This window comes from Eleutherodactylus coqui, chromosome 1 (assembly GCF_035609145.1).
Source record: "Eleutherodactylus coqui strain aEleCoq1 chromosome 1, aEleCoq1.hap1, whole genome shotgun sequence".
NCBI lineage: Eukaryota > Metazoa > Chordata > Amphibia > Anura > Eleutherodactylidae > Eleutherodactylus > Eleutherodactylus coqui.
This window is the reverse complement of record NC_089837.1, coordinates 169,603,667-169,619,718: the sequence shown is the minus strand read 5'-3', so window position 1 is coordinate 169,619,718 and position 16,052 is coordinate 169,603,667. Positions and strand designations below refer to the sequence as shown.

General features: G+C 37.9%; 1 protein-coding gene across 1 annotated transcript in view; it reads left to right on the top strand.

The window, feature by feature from the left end:
* The window catches only part of CSMD1 (CUB and Sushi multiple domains 1), a 1,401,348-nt gene that overhangs the window by 262,181 nt on the left and 1,123,115 nt on the right, over nt 1-16,052 (top strand). The window lies entirely within an intron of this gene.

The following is a 16,052-nucleotide window of genomic DNA, read 5'->3' as shown; positions in this document are numbered from 1 at the left end:
TTATTGTGGCAAATAAGCAGCAATAATACAGTCTACATGCTCTTGTTAGGCTGCCTGTCCACGGTCGTATTTTCATGGCGTTCCCCGTGGCGATAATCCGACCGCAGGGAACCCAGTGAAAGCTTTCCATAGTGTTGCTATGGAGAGCGCTTCCCCCTGTCCACGAGTAGAGAATTATAGCGATTCTCCGCTTGTAGGTGGCAATTTGCAGCATGCTGCGAATTGCCGCGATTCTCCGCAGCGAGCCTACCAGTGAGATAGGCTCACTGCGGAGATCCGTCTGCTGGCTCCTGCTCCCAGGCTTATTTGTCACACTATACACAAGATAAACAGGTCTCTAGCCATGTGGCAGCTAAGTCAAGTGCATTTTATCCTATCTACCACACAGGCCAAGCGCCTAAAGACATAGTCTTTCACTTCATACCCATCAAAGATGACAACCTAGGGCTGTCTACCCATCAGGCTCATGGCTATTCAGCCAGCATTTGTATGATTTTGCATCATACAGCTGTTTCTCGCAGCTGACACCTGTCGGCATAGCCAGTTAGCACTGATTGCAGCTATGAACCCTTTAAATGCCAATGTCAATTCCGACAGTGGCAATTATATGCCCAGATCACATTTTGGGAGTCTCAAATGACCTCCACATAATGAGTTTGTGGGGTGCTGTTCAGTTTCCATGGGAGTGGGGGACCTTTTGAAAGTCCCCAGGACTGCTATTGCAGATTGCCCATCGAGCCATGCCTGTTAAAAATGTAAAATTTAGTTTTTAAAAGTTTTGCTAAAAAATAAGGTAAAAGTTTGCATAAAAAACCTTTTTCATATTTTAATTAAAAAAAAATCCAAAACATACTTGGTTTTGCTGAGTCCATAAAAGTCCAATTCAGCAAAGTTGCTCTTTTTGTCACCCTGTCTTTAAGAAAAAGTTTTGTATTGTTGTTATCATACTGACCCATAAAATAAAATTATCATGCAATTTTTGCTGCAGTGTGTACACCGTAGAAACAAGCCCCCAGCCCCCAAAAAAGATGCAGCGTTGCATTTTTTCCATTTTACTGCAATTATTTTTTAGTATGCTTTATGGTACATTAAATAGTAAGACTGAAAAATACTACTCTTGCTGAAGAAAATAGGCACCTGGACAGCTACGTTGCAGGATAAATCAAAGAGTTATGATTTCTTGAAAGAAGGAAGCAAAAAACAAAAATGAAAATGAAAAAGGGCCGTGTCCTTAAAGGGTTAAAGAATAAGTGTCTATTTTATGTCTTCTAAATAATACTAATGCTGTGCAGGCTTTGTGATCCTGTAGATGGAGTCCTAATTTAAAAGTATTAATGATTTTATCAGGGCATGCAAAAGGACGTGTAAGGGAAGATGTGACTTGTATCTTGGCGGAAATGAATGTCAGTTCTGAAAACATAAGGCCAAAAGTGCACAGCATTTTTTCTTGATACAGTTTAAGCACATCCAGAACCATATAATAAACAAGTCATTTGCAGCAAGTGGTCACCCTGATTAGAACACTCGAGACATGTATTTTAAGAATGGATCTTCATAGCAGAAAAGAATTCTCAACATTGCTGAGAAACATTCCCTAAAACACAAATACTCGCATATAACCTTCTTTTTTTAACTGCTGCATTATTAAGAGACCGCAATCCTTTATTTACCATTATTAATTCTATTTATTATAAGGGACCTTTCACACGGGACGGAATTATGTCGCAGGTGGCAACAAAATCCGCAGCTGTGGAATTCCACATCAAAATCCACAAGTCTCACTGCAGATTTTGATGTGGAATTGCAGGCAAGTTTTCAGCGATTTTCAATCTTGCATCAAAATTCGCAGATAGCCTGTGGATTTTAGTGCAGCATTTATGGCGGTTTGTGATGTATCATGTAGCCTATTGCATTCCTTGTGAAAGGTCCTTAATACATATAACATCAAAGTTCTAATTACTCTAAGGCCTCCTTTACAAGACCATATGCGTTTTTACGTTTGCCCCTATGCACCGTGTAGTCGCATGAATGAATAATTGCCACGATCGAGTCCCAAACGCTAACCGCATATATTCAGCCATTCACACGGTCGGCTGCTGTCTATCGGCAAAAAAATTGCGGTAGTGATGGAAAATGCTTGGAATGACCAACAATGCTTAAATGGGGCCTGCTGTCTTCATTTCCCAATGTTGTACGCCGGGTAACTCCCTCCCCCTCCCTTTTTTCCATCTTCCATTGAAATCTATGGAAGCTTCTTGCATATCTTGGCAAAAGATAGGACAAGACCTATCTTTTCACGCCACATATAAAATCAGTGCCCGAAAACGGTTGCGTATGTGCCGTTTTTCCTGGCGCAATTTTTTTACACAGACAAAAATTGTTCATGTGAATAAATACATTGAAATCCAATGCCTCGGATGGTCATGATTTTTGGGCAATTTCTTTTACTCAATTCAATAGCTGCGTAAAAATGGTTGTGTGAATAAGGCCTAAGATGCAGAAGACAAATCAGTGATTTTTATGGCTTCTGTATTAAAGAGAGCATATTCAGACCAGGAACCAGGATAAGTCATCAATGTTTAATGAGTGGTGATCTGAATCCTGGGCCAACTGACAATCTGAACTAACGATCGCAGTAAAATGTATAATTTTAAAGAAACATTTCAGAAATAAGCTTAAATTAGGTGGTGAGGAAGGAGGTAGATGAGAATGGGGAGAGCATGTGAAAGGGTTGTACCTTGTTGTAGAAATAGAGCACACAGCAGAACTACTGGTATGTTGCAAATATTATGAAGAAAGGGTTTCATAGTATTTTTCTAAGTGGTAAACAGTTGACAACAGTAAATTTCACTAATTTTGTCAATTCTTATGGTCCTGGGCTGTTAATTGAAATCAATGGGTTCTCTGTGTAATACACAAAAGACTTCTTCAGAGAGTGAGCTATTTATTTGAGCTATTCTTTGCAATGGTTCAGCTCTGTCTATTTGAGGAAATTCATTACAAAAGCACACAAGAGACACAAAATAACGTGAAACTTCACAACTCCAAAATCTATAACAGGGTTCCCTACTTGTATAAGTAAAATACAGATATCCTCTAATATGGCATAGAATCCTACATGACTCCTTAGATATCAGGGTCTTAGTGCAACTGGCATTTAATACACCATAGCACACCAAGAACATTAATAAGAACAGATACAAGAGTACTGGGTGCAACTAAAACAGTCCATATTAAGGTAGAAAATACAGTTCAATCAAAATGGATTGCTTCTGCAAATAGATTTTTTCTATTTTAGGACACTTTGGTTTGCCAGCTATGTACAAGATGTTGACACAAGGAACGTCAGACAGTTCTGTTAAGGCCCATTTACACCAGCCAATGATAGCTAAAAAATAGCTAATCGGCGATCGTTTTAGCGATAATCGGTGCATCTAAATGTGCGCCCATCATCCACTTTTCGAGCACTGTTAGCTGATCGATAAATTCAAGCTAACCTAAAAATTGTCATTCACTCCTATCAGAAGTTCTCCAAGGGGAGTGCCGATAGCATTGTTTCCCATGGAGAACAAAGGATCTGAGCACAGATAATCGCCCTCAGCTATTAACTGCATTCAGCTAAGGCTTCATTTGCACACCTAATTGGTACTTAAGTAGCTGAGTAGCTACTTAATAAATTATGCTGTTGCATGAGCGATCTTTGAGTGATCATCTGCTGGTGTAAATGAGCCTCTACTGTCCTGTATGAGTAGTTGGGAAATTACCATCCTTTGGATTATACTTTCAAACATCCTCTGTTGTGTATATGGTGATCTGATAATCCTCTTTGGTAACAGATAGGTTGAAGGGATATTGGTAATTTTGCAGCATGAGTTTATCCCAGAGTGAATTAAGCAGTTGTCATTTAGCCAGTAGTAGGCTAAGCAATTAACATGTAATATTGTAACACTCAAGAAAGACATCCAAGCCCCTTTTGAACTCATTTATCGAATTCACCATCACCATGTCCCCAGGCAGAGAGTTCCATAGTCTCATTGCTCTTACAGTAAAGCTCTTACTGTCCAATAAATACATATATATATATTATTTATCGTGAAAACGTGGCCTCTCTGTAAACTGACCTACTGAATGGAGGTTCCTTATGGAGTCATAGATAACTGTGAATGTGAGCCCTGCCAAATATGAAACTCCGCTCTTATTCATTTGACAAGCTTCAGTCTGCTAGGCATCCAGAATGAAACAAACTGCATGCATATCTTACTGATAGTATGAAGTCTTATTTTAAAAAGTGACATTATATATTTCATGCCACAAGTAAATCACTTGAATTCAATATTTAACTAAGTGGCTGGGTTCTTAAGTCCTCCTCTTAATGGAATCAATTTACGTAGCATATTACAAACTATAGTACAGGATTGCAATAAACCATAATCTAATGCAATAAACCATCATTCTCAAAAGAGGAATACATTTCAGTGCTTTGTTAAGTATTTCCCCTGTCACAGTCATAAGCACAGCCCTTAGTATATATTGAATGTTACATAATATATTTCAAACTCTAAAACAAGATTATACCACAATGTCAAGTAAATAAGAGTAGTCTCAAGTATCTAATTGCTTTTGCCAACACATTTTCTAGAAAACTGGGAGAAATGATTCCTGCTTTTCTGAACACTAATAGGTCCTTTGATAAAAAGCTACTGTGCAGTCCTCGGCTTAAGTGTTATAAGGTTCTAGTTTAGAATTCCTTTGGTCCTTTCCCTCCACTGTTGCTTTGTTTTAAGGCCAACTACAGTACTAGCTGTGTTGTTGCAATCGAGTTTAGTTAAAGAGCAATTAGCTCAGAATCAGCAGGGCTGAAAGCTCACACTGTGAGTATTGAAAGTTCATGAGCTAATCCTCAAGGGAAAGAACACAAATATTACAGTACATTTTATGACTGCAACTCACATTCAGCTCTGTAAGTTGTAGATTGCATTATATCAAACATGTTTTGTTGCAGATATGGCTGGAAGCAAAAGGGAAAATGAAAGATAGCACAAGGTATAAACTAATTGGGATTTGTAGCAATAAATAATGGATACATGCACAGCTTGATGATAGGTACACATGTAGCTTATGTCACAATATTCTTTCCTCAGCAAGGATTGGAACTGGCAATAGCTATATGCCCCTGAGTTAAAGAACAAACTTTTTTTCCCCATTGGAATCAATATTGTCATGTAATTTTCAATGTTGTGGAGTTTCATCTTAGCTTTTTTTTTACTTTGGATATCAATATGATTCATTTTTTTGAATACATTTACTTCTAAATTGTGCTTAAAAGGGTATTTTGGCAAAGGGGCATTTTTTTTTAATTTATACCCATCCATTGGATAGGTGAAAACTGATTGATCAATGGGGTTCAATTACTGGACCCCCACCAATCCCGAGAACTATTTCACAGTTCACAATCAATTTTCCAATTTCTGTAGTGTAGTGGAGAATGAAGATGCTGTGGTTTTATTCATCTCAATGGCGTAAGTGGATAGCTAAGCATAGGGCTGAGCTATTCCTGTCTACCCCATGGAAATGAATGGAGAGGCAGGGCGCATGTGCAGCTCCATTCATTTCAATGAAGCTAATGAAAATAGCCGAGCACAGTACTTGGCTATCTGCCTGTGCCATTGAGATAAATGGAGCCACTGCTGCGCATGTAAGACTAGTGGTTCTATTCTCAACTACACTGTAGAAATTGAAGAATTGATTGTGAACTGTGAAATACAGGGGGCACAGGTCCTCCATTCTTATGATCAATGGAGGTTAGAGCAGTTGGACCCCATGATCTATCCATTTTCACCCATCTAGCAGTTTTGCTGTTCAGATAAATCATACAACATTGAAAGACACAAATTCTGGCTAGCCCCAGACATGTTTCAAATATACTGTACCAGCATCATCAGGGCTATCAGCTCCTGTACCTCTGATAATGTTGGTAAACAGAAAAATATGTTAGGATGACCCCTGAGAATGCCACAATAGTTGGTGTTATGCGTGAGATTTCAAATCCTCTTTTTTCCACTTTAACTGAACTTATGGTATATTGTCCATATCTCTAGGATGGTTTTCTAATGCATTATTTATAATGAAATATTAGATATTTTTGCATCTAGATAATATAGTAATATGATTTCTTATTTAGGTATTTATATTATTTTCTGATTGATCTTTATGATGATTTTTTTTATTGTTCTTATGGTGTTGGCAAAGACAACATAAAATGGGTTTGGGAGGCAGGTAATTGCACTTGGAATTTCAACGTCTTTGTTTGAATTACAAGCAATGTGCTTTTAGTGTCATTATCCAAGTAAAAAATAAAAATGTGGAAAGCATGGGGTAGTGGGTTTGTTGTTGGTGGTGGTGGTAGAGGACGAGCCAAGTTAGCACTTCAAGTAGCTCCCCCTGAAGCAACAACTCCATGTTCTGCTGGTAAGGAAAGCCTGCTGCCATTCCTTAGAAATTGTTTTGCCCATGTGCTTCATCTGTCGCATGCAGAACAGGTCATAGAGTGGATGACACAGCATGCCTCAAGCACAACCATCTCATCTTCTTTCCAGTCTCAGACAAACAGCAGTCAGCCTGCAACAATTAGCCATGAGAATCCCCCATCTGCTTCACCCCATGCCAAATCTGGAGTGAAGTAGAGGGGTGAAACTGGAAGTCTTCTCAGCACACATATGCCAAACATGCATTGCAAACCATGTGAAGAAACCCTTAGGCTACACTCACATGGGCTTATGTGCAAAAGAACATGCAGTAGCGCAGCATATTTGCACTGTGAACAACATGTCTTTGCATACTTTTTTGCATATTGCTGGAATTTCTGTGCTTGCAGGGCCATTTCACATGGGTGTGGGACATACCAGCACCTTCATTTAAAAGGATGTTTAGACATTAGTTTCTGATGTGTTCCTTTTCCATGGAATTACACAGCGTATTGCACAATTGCACAAATATTGAGTTCTCATTTGCTTACTTCCGATAGACTTCTAGAGCATGTTGCATTTTTGTTCATGCACACAAAAACGAAGTATGGCATCAATGGGTTCTATTCTGTGAGTAATGCAAGAGCGAATACATGCACAAACTTGCCCATATGAGTTCTCCCTAAGCCTCGAAATGCAGAGAACCTTTGAAGTAGATTAATGTATGCACTCTGCTGTAGTGCTAACCAGTGCAAAGTTGCTAGAATGACTAGAACTGCTTAAAATGCCTTTCTAGCCCACGTGAGCCATAATTGAAAAGATATTTTCCCTGGAAGACTTGAGATACAAAATAATTATAGGGCCATCATTATCTTGCACAGGGACACAGCTGCCAACTCATCATGAGATACTACCTCTGCATGCATTTACCTATTATTGTAAATATGTAGAATTGCTGATTGTGTCTATGTGAATCACAGGAAGAATGGACAAGATAAAAGATTTAACTAACTTGGAATGCAAGGTAATAGTTGATGCCAGATCAGACAATATCCATGCATCAGGAATAGCAATACTGCTGGGGTTTTCAAGCATAAAAGAGTGTTATTGGTATGCTGAGAATTTAATATGACCCAAATAACACACAGCAATGATAGTCTTGTGGTTATAAACAGACCTTTGTTTAAAACCTTTGCCAGTATGAAACTATTGTGTGCGGAACTGCAGTCCTACCTACCACAACTATTTGAAAATATAAAAATAGAAGTAAGCAAAAAACCCAAAAAGTGTATAAAGTGGAACAATTTTATTTTACTTCTAAAATTAAATGAATTTAAAAATATTATATCTAAAATATCCCTTTTAGTTTGCAGTTCACAGACAGTAGGTAATCCAAAAGTGTCACGTTCCCAATGAAGGCACATTATACAGTCTGTAGCTTACGTTTTAGTTGTGCTTGTGTTATATAACAGAGAAAGTGGAAGCTGAATTTAAAACAAACATGAACATGTCTATTAGTGGAAATTGACATCTAAAGGTGGTTTGCCTTGGGGTTCGATATCAGAAAGGTCATCATGTCTGCTACGTGGCAGTTTACTCCTCCATTCCCTGAAGAAATCAGTGTAATAGTATACAATAAATGAATTTTGCCAGCAGTGATTTGTTTTCAGTTCATTCATGTGGATTATTTCATGTTGGATTTATCCTCCTACTGTGCCACCTGGCAATATATAATGTTTCTTATAACATTCGTGCTGTTATCAATAAAATCGGGAGATCCTAAAACTAAATGATTTCCTTTTGCCATCTTTTTGAGGACATATCACAACCTAAACCTGTCTTTACTACAGAATAAATCCAACTGGTATCCCCTGCAGCTCCTAAAATTTGATTTATGAATCCTTTCACCAGTCTAATTCCAATGTATTTGTCTTTAGAGCCCTGAGTGAAGATGCTTTGTGTTTGATCTGTATGGCCAACTGGCACTTTTTTCATCCAGATGCTAGACATTTAGATACAAGACAAATGCTTTAATTGGCATATTTCATCAATGTCACTCTTTGTGCCTACATAATTGCCCCACAGAAATCTTCACACACCATGAAGAGGCTGAGGAAAATCCTTGTAGCTAGTCTGAAACGGATAACTGTCTGGCATAGAACATTTTAAGCAGATGAGATAAGTGACAAGATTGATGCTACTCCTTTCAAGAACAATAACTTTTTATGCAGCTTACTCCCGGACTTTGGTCTTCTTTTGTTTCAGGTTTACCAATTGCATATGAATAATTGGAATACTAGTATGGAATACAACCTGGAAAAGATATTACACAGTCCTTGGCGATATTTCATAACTCCTGTAACTTTCTTTTGTTTAATGTTACCAATTTTTAATGGTCAATTCCCTAAATTGACAAAAAATATCACTGTGTTAAAAAACATACTAATTATATTACTTAATGAGAGGAGAAAAATACATAAATAATTAAAAATAGCATATTTGCAGGAATACAATCTTCCATTTTGAATTTACTAATATGTATTACTACTATGACAAAATGACAATAAAGTAACACAAGTTAGAGGGAAGCGTGGACTATACATACATGAAATACATATACAGTATATATATATATATATTTCTTTTTATAAATAGACTATAAAAGAGTCATGAGGTTCTTAATCCAAAGTGAAACAAATGTGAAATGTTGTAGTATGTCATTAATTACTGTTTTGCAATCCTAGAATTGAAAAATGTGATATGACACATAAAGGCTATAGGGCATATGTATTATGAGATTTTTTTTCACATCAGTTTTCTGTCCAAGCCTGTATTGCTGGATTTTGCATCAAATTTATCAAAATGTCACAAGTTGTTTAATACGTTTGTCATATCCTGAGAAGTTAGTCAAAGTTATTGAACTGATGAGTAGAAGCTATGTCAGTTTTAGTCCATCAGTCTTGAGGTGAAACCAAGAGATGCCTCCTGTTTCCCAAATGTCACTATCCGGCCACTCCTTCATTGTTATCTTCTTTTCCATGAGAATCACTCTGAGTGATAACATCATGTGGACAGTCAACTGCTGATCTCTGCTACTGGATGATAGGAGTACCATTATACTGTACCTGGAGATCTACGACTCTTGCACAACAATGCCTGTTGCATCCAGTGAGCCCAACTCCCCACTCACAACCAATTGGTAATATGATAGCATACAGAAGATAGTCAGACCCTCGTCCTCCAAGTACAGGTTAGATGAAAGTTGGCTGAAGTTTTGCTTTTGTAATGTTTGTACAGAAATATTGATAGTTTAAGAAGTTATATGGAGATCTAGGGACATGACGGCGATGATCTTAGAACTTCCCTGGAAAAAAGAGCAATGGATTAAAGCAGAGGTGTGAGCTGAGGGATAAATCTCCTATGTCTGTGACAGTTCAATGTTGGGCGTCTTCAGAGTGTCAAACATGCGTGTGTCAAATATATCGTTCATGCAGAGATTTCGATGTTGACTGTATGTTTTTCTATTGGATGGTGTGAAAATGTATAGTTTTTGTGTCATGAGAAATTGGAGTTCTCAGCAAAATTTAAGCCAAGATGAGCATGGACACCGTAATTTGTAACCAGTTCCCCTTTGAACTTCCTCTTTGTCTTACTATTCTGCTTACTCTTTCTCTGCATAGATATGTCCCTTGTTCTCTATGCCTAAATCGGATTAATAATAATGAAATTTCAGTTGTTTGACCAAGAATATGGATAATCCTATTAAATTGTAGTCCCTCTTCCAAATTATTCCACCCTAGTTAGGAGTAGAACAGCACCAAAATTCAAGGCTTTTTGTGCATACAAACTGATTGTTTTCTATAGGTGCATATGTATCAGATTTTTTACGCATGTTGCTAGGAAACATGAGAAGAAAGTTTTAAAAAAATGAAACCAGGAAGCCAGTGCATAGTTCTTAGCCATCCTTAGTTCCCTATGCTAGTAAAGCACTTCAATTTTTACGGTAGTCCTACCTTGCAATTTAGAGTTAATTATCAGGTTGGACCTGGACTTACAAGTTCAGCCTAGCAGTCAGTCCTAAATCACGAGAGCTAGGAGTGGCTAATAGCATGGATGTATTAGCATCTTTATGTCTTAAGCCTCATTTACACAGGACCACTGTCGGGCAAACGATGCCCAACATTCGTCCTTGCATGTACTCGCTCCCGTGCTGTTGCAAAGGAATGAGTATCATTGGCTTGCAGCAGGGAGGCTGGAGGAGATTTCACTCCTCACTCTCCCCAACCCTTCTCCATTCACTTAAGATAGCAGCTGTTCAGTATTGAACAGCTACTGTCTACACTGAACAATCATCGTTCTGATCATCACTCATTGTTTAGGCCTCAGTCACATGGGCGCATCGGCGTGCGTGTTACTGCAGTAAGGAGACAGACGTACCTGAAGACGGTCGTCTATCTGCAGCGCCGGAGGAAAGAACATGTGACCGGCTTTATTGCTGGTCACATGTTCTTTCATCAGCGCTGGAGAGAGACGGCTGTCTTCAGGTACGGCCGTCTTCTAACTGTCAGTCACACGGGTGCATCGACGCTGGTGTATGGATGCCGAAGCGCCCGTGTGACTGAGCCCTTAGGCAGCATAAAATCCTGAACGATGATCTTCAATGTAAACAGCAGCCGTTCAGTACTGAACCCCCGCTGGGTTTTGTGAATGGAGAGGGGTGGAGGAGAGCGAGGAGTAAAAACTCCTCCAGTCACCCTGGCCCCCTGCTGGCCGCTCTGTCAGAGAGCTAGCGATGCTCGCTCCTGTGTAACAGCATGGGAGCAAGTACACACAGGGACGAGTGTTGCGCATTGTTTTATTCAGATTTTCATGTCTGTGTTTACAACTGACTGCACACAGACAGCACACTGACCCATTACAGTCAACAGGACTATGTAGACATGGATCTTTTCACTCGGACTAGTGGTCTGTGTAAAAAGATGACAGCATATCTTATTTTGGTTTGATTTCTTGGACAACAGTCACCCCTTCAAACAAATGGCTGTGTAAAAAACCCAGCACACAAGGATGACAACACAAGAAACCAGGACATACACATGGATTAAAAATGGTCTGTTTTTCACAGACCAAAATTGAACATGCTCATGTGAAAAAGTCCTTATGGACCTTTATCACGGGACAGAATATTTCGCAACAGAATATACCACCCCTAAATTTCTCACCAAGGTCCACACTGCTAACTGAGGATTTTGATGCAGAATTGCCAGCAGTATTCTGCTATTTTCAATTCCATACTAAAATCTGTACTTTAGCAGTGCAGATTTTGGGGCTGATTATTCTGTAGGTGGGCATATTCCGCAATGCTGTTGCAAAATATTGCATTCTGTGTGGAAGGTCTCTTATGCGATATTTACACAGGCCGCAATAAAAAATTGCGACCATGTGAAGCACTGGATTCTATATCATTCATTTACATGACCAATTATTAGTCCCGTAAAAACGTCTGGCCGACGAAGATAGGACATCGCAGCCAAATACACCGGCTGATGTTTTGGCATGGCCAGAAAAGATAGGTCTTGCCCTATCTTTCGGCCATGATCAGCTGGCAGCTCCCATATGGAAGCTGCCAGCAAAGGGAGGAGTAGGGAGTTTAACAGTCGCTAGAGCTGCTAAACCATGTCAGCTGGCTCTATTCAGCCATCAGAAGTTTTTTAGAAGATTTCTCCCGGACGAAGGAATTCCAGGCTGTGGTGTATATACACTGCACCTGGCCATGTGAATGGGCCAGAAAACGCGAGATTTAGCTGCGACTTGGTCGTGCCTTTTTCTTGTTCATGCGATTGTCATCCACGATGTGGATAGCCGACAATCGCAATGCTCATGTGAAAGAGGCTTTAGAGTTATATAAATTGATTACAATGCTAACTCTGTTGTTACCTGACAATTAGAAATCACTCACCAGCTTTATTTTATCTGGAAGAAAAATGCCCTTCTGCTTCTTTTTGTTGATCTATAGCAAAACAATTTGATCAATTTTTAGATGTCGGTAATCAGTCTAATAATTATTCACTTGGAGGAACTGCAGTAAAAGATATGACTGGTAATCAAGTGCAGCTATTGACTGATGCATAAATAATTATTAATTAAGTAAACAGATACATTTAATGCTTGGAAATGCACTTTCACCAAGTGCATTTGTATAAAGCTCTTAAACAGATATTACCAGGAACTGTCAAAGTCCGAAGGTTTGAAAAACGGACAATAATAATGGATCATCAGAAGGTCATGCCGATTTATCGAAAATCTATAAAAACATCATATTACCCTAAATATACATATCTATGGTTATAAAATAGAGATAATTACAGAATTCCTAATCAGCTTAGAGTTGGAATAAGCTTGTCCTATTACAAAAATGTTTGGGTTTTTCTTGTAATATATAGGGGTTATTGTGTAATAGGATATGCAGTAAGTGGGTCATTCCTGAAAGCTGCCATACTTTCACATCGTATTCATGGTGCAACCAGTGAGAGCCATCTGGAGTGACAACTGACATCCTAAAACAATCAGGAATAGACATAATTCCAGCCCTAACTTTTAACTCCTGCCATTATTTTCTTTTCTTGTCCTTCATTTCTGTTTTCCCACATCACTATTTTCCAAGATGCCCACCACATCCCTGCCAATAAACAACTTAAAACTACATGTCCTATAATACACTGCTCTGTACTACATTCCTATGCATGTCCCCACTAAGTGCTATCCTGCTATTGGTCAGCAATGAGGTCTTAAGAGCCAAGGATAAAAAACAAACGTCATTGGTCATTCCTATGGAGCAAGCCCACCCTGTAGCACTGGGATGCCTGCAGGTCATATTCAGAGGCAAGCTGTGAATAAACTCTTTTGAAGTGCCTGGAGAAGGTAATAGTTTTTAAAGCTACAGAGACAAAATCCAAAACAGAACCAATACTTTAATACTTAAAGCAAACTTCAATAATATTTGATTAACATTCATTGGTAACTTTATATAACTTGACATTATATCCATTAATTATCCACAATGTACTACAATTCTGTAAATGGAGTTATCGTGATGTGCCAGTCTTTTTAAGGATTGCTACATTCGTATGTAAATATTTAGGTTATTTGGCAATAAAATATGTAATATGAATTTGCTATGTACTTTATATATGTTGATTTTATTTTTCATTTGCTGTATGCTCTTTTTCCTCAGTGATATTGCTCTTTCAGTCAATGTCTCTAATTGTGTAGAATTTGGTGCACTCTGCTGAGTCTCTTCTAACAAAGCTATAATGGTAATAACAGACTAAAGCAGGAAAGCATGCTTATCATCCATTGCTATTGTTTTTGTCACTTGTGTATATCAATTGAAATTATATTGTTGCGCTGAAAATGATAACCAAGCAGCAGGAATTTGAGTTACATAACTTTAGTAAGCCAAAAGTACTGGAAAATAAGACTTGTCCTCAAAAATCAGGATGCCTTCGGAATAATAAAATGATATCAGGGGATAATAAATATCTCTAGTGTCTTTGATGAAATGACTCAGAACTAAAACACAGGCCTCATGCGGTTCCAGTAACACGCTGAGCAAAAGAAACAGGTGATATACAGCAATATGGTTGGAATCTCTACCACATGTGAAATAAACGTTCAGTGATTCGCAGTATAATAGCAGTAAGAATGCACAGCAATAAGAACATTGTGAGATTTAAGTGAGACAAGTACATTTTCAGATCATTTTATGCAAGCTGTAGCAACTTAATACCCACTGCAGAAATAAAAAGGAAGTACCATTCCCTACATTGACACTGCACAAAGTGCTGCACTTTTCTCATTTAACTTTCACCTTTTTTATGTTTTTCAACCCAATTAAATATGACAAAAAGGAAAAAGAACACAATAGCGCAAATATATTTGAATGTCACATACAGATGTTTGCTTGTGTACCATATTCATTAGACAATTCCTGGGATAAATCCAAAATATTTTAACATAAATGAGTGGGACTCATCTATGAATTTTGTATGTCACAAACTATGGCACTGCTTTGTAGATGGAGTAGAACAATAAAGCAATTTTTAACATAATTTCTCTACAATACTTGGCAGTACCATTACTAGATAGGCTACAGTAAAGTATATCAAGCCTTCATGCTACTTATTTAAACCAAGGGAAAGAAGTAAAAGCATGATAGGCTACAGTTGTCATTTAGACTTCCTTTCAGGAACATTTGTAGCAAATATATTTGGGATGACTCATAATTTAAGGGGACAAAGGTACGGATATTATATTGCAATTGCTAATATGAGCACTGAGTATTTTACTGAAAATGTGCTATAGAAATGAAAGAAGTCATATAAAATTAGAAAAATATGTCTGCTTTCCTCCAGAAACAGCTCCACATCTGACACTGCAGCTAAGGCCACTTTTTATTGGCATAGTTTGCTTACTAACCTCTGGGACCCTACTAACTCCAAGGATTCAGGAGAATTAAAGGGGTTGTCCCCACCTTAACACTTAACATGCTCAACCACTCCTCCATTCATTTAGAGGTACAAGACATTCCTGTTCTCATGATTGGTAGAGGGTCCCAGTGGTTGGACCCTGCTAATAAGATGCTTATCCCATAACCCCTATTCTTATTCCCTATCCTGGTAAAGCTGGCTCAACCTCTTGACAAAAGATTGACAAAAGAACTGAAGTTAGCAATTCTCTTTTTTTTCATACTCTAGCACCAGGGGACACAGGTATATGTAGTTTAGAGGTAAAATAAAATTTAGACCATTGAAATGGCCTTTTATGAAGTTGACTACTATATATTTACTGCTATAAATACCTGTTACAGTTTATAGATTATGATATAATTTCAGTTCCAAAATGGTAATAAAAGTCATTTACTGGTTTGCTAAAATGTGCACCACGATGTGCTTTTTGGAGCTAGTAACAAATGTCAACATTAATCGACAATAGAAAACGAATAACATATCTACAGTTTAATTCAGTTTGCTTTATTTTGGTTTATTAAAAATGTAATAACAGACCAACAGTCATAAACAGTACAGATAGCCCAGTCAATAAGACAATCAGATGGTTCAACTGTGTACTTACAATATGAATGAATAACTGACAAGGCAATATAGACAGACTTCAGTCATCTAAATTTACATGATACTTTTGCCCGAACCTTGCAAAAGATTAGTATTTAAGACATTATTTAATATATTCTTTTCTATATACATCTTCTTTTAATTAAATTAGATGGAACGGGTCATAAACCTTCTCTCTTTTTGCCAGGCAGATAACATTGTGCTGTGTTATTATTAAGAATCCCTGAAGCCGCATTCTGCTTTGATGAATTTGTCACAGTCAAAGAACATTTGAAGACACTAACTTGCCAAAAGGCAAGATTTCAGATTTATATTGCAAGGTTTATTATAGCTTTACTTCAAAATATAGACTTGATAAATTGTTTACATCCCTTTTCTACTTTGTGTTTGCTGTCTTTGTTTCAGTACACAACAATTTATCCATAAAAACTGCTAAAATTGTCCAAAAATGCTGCAG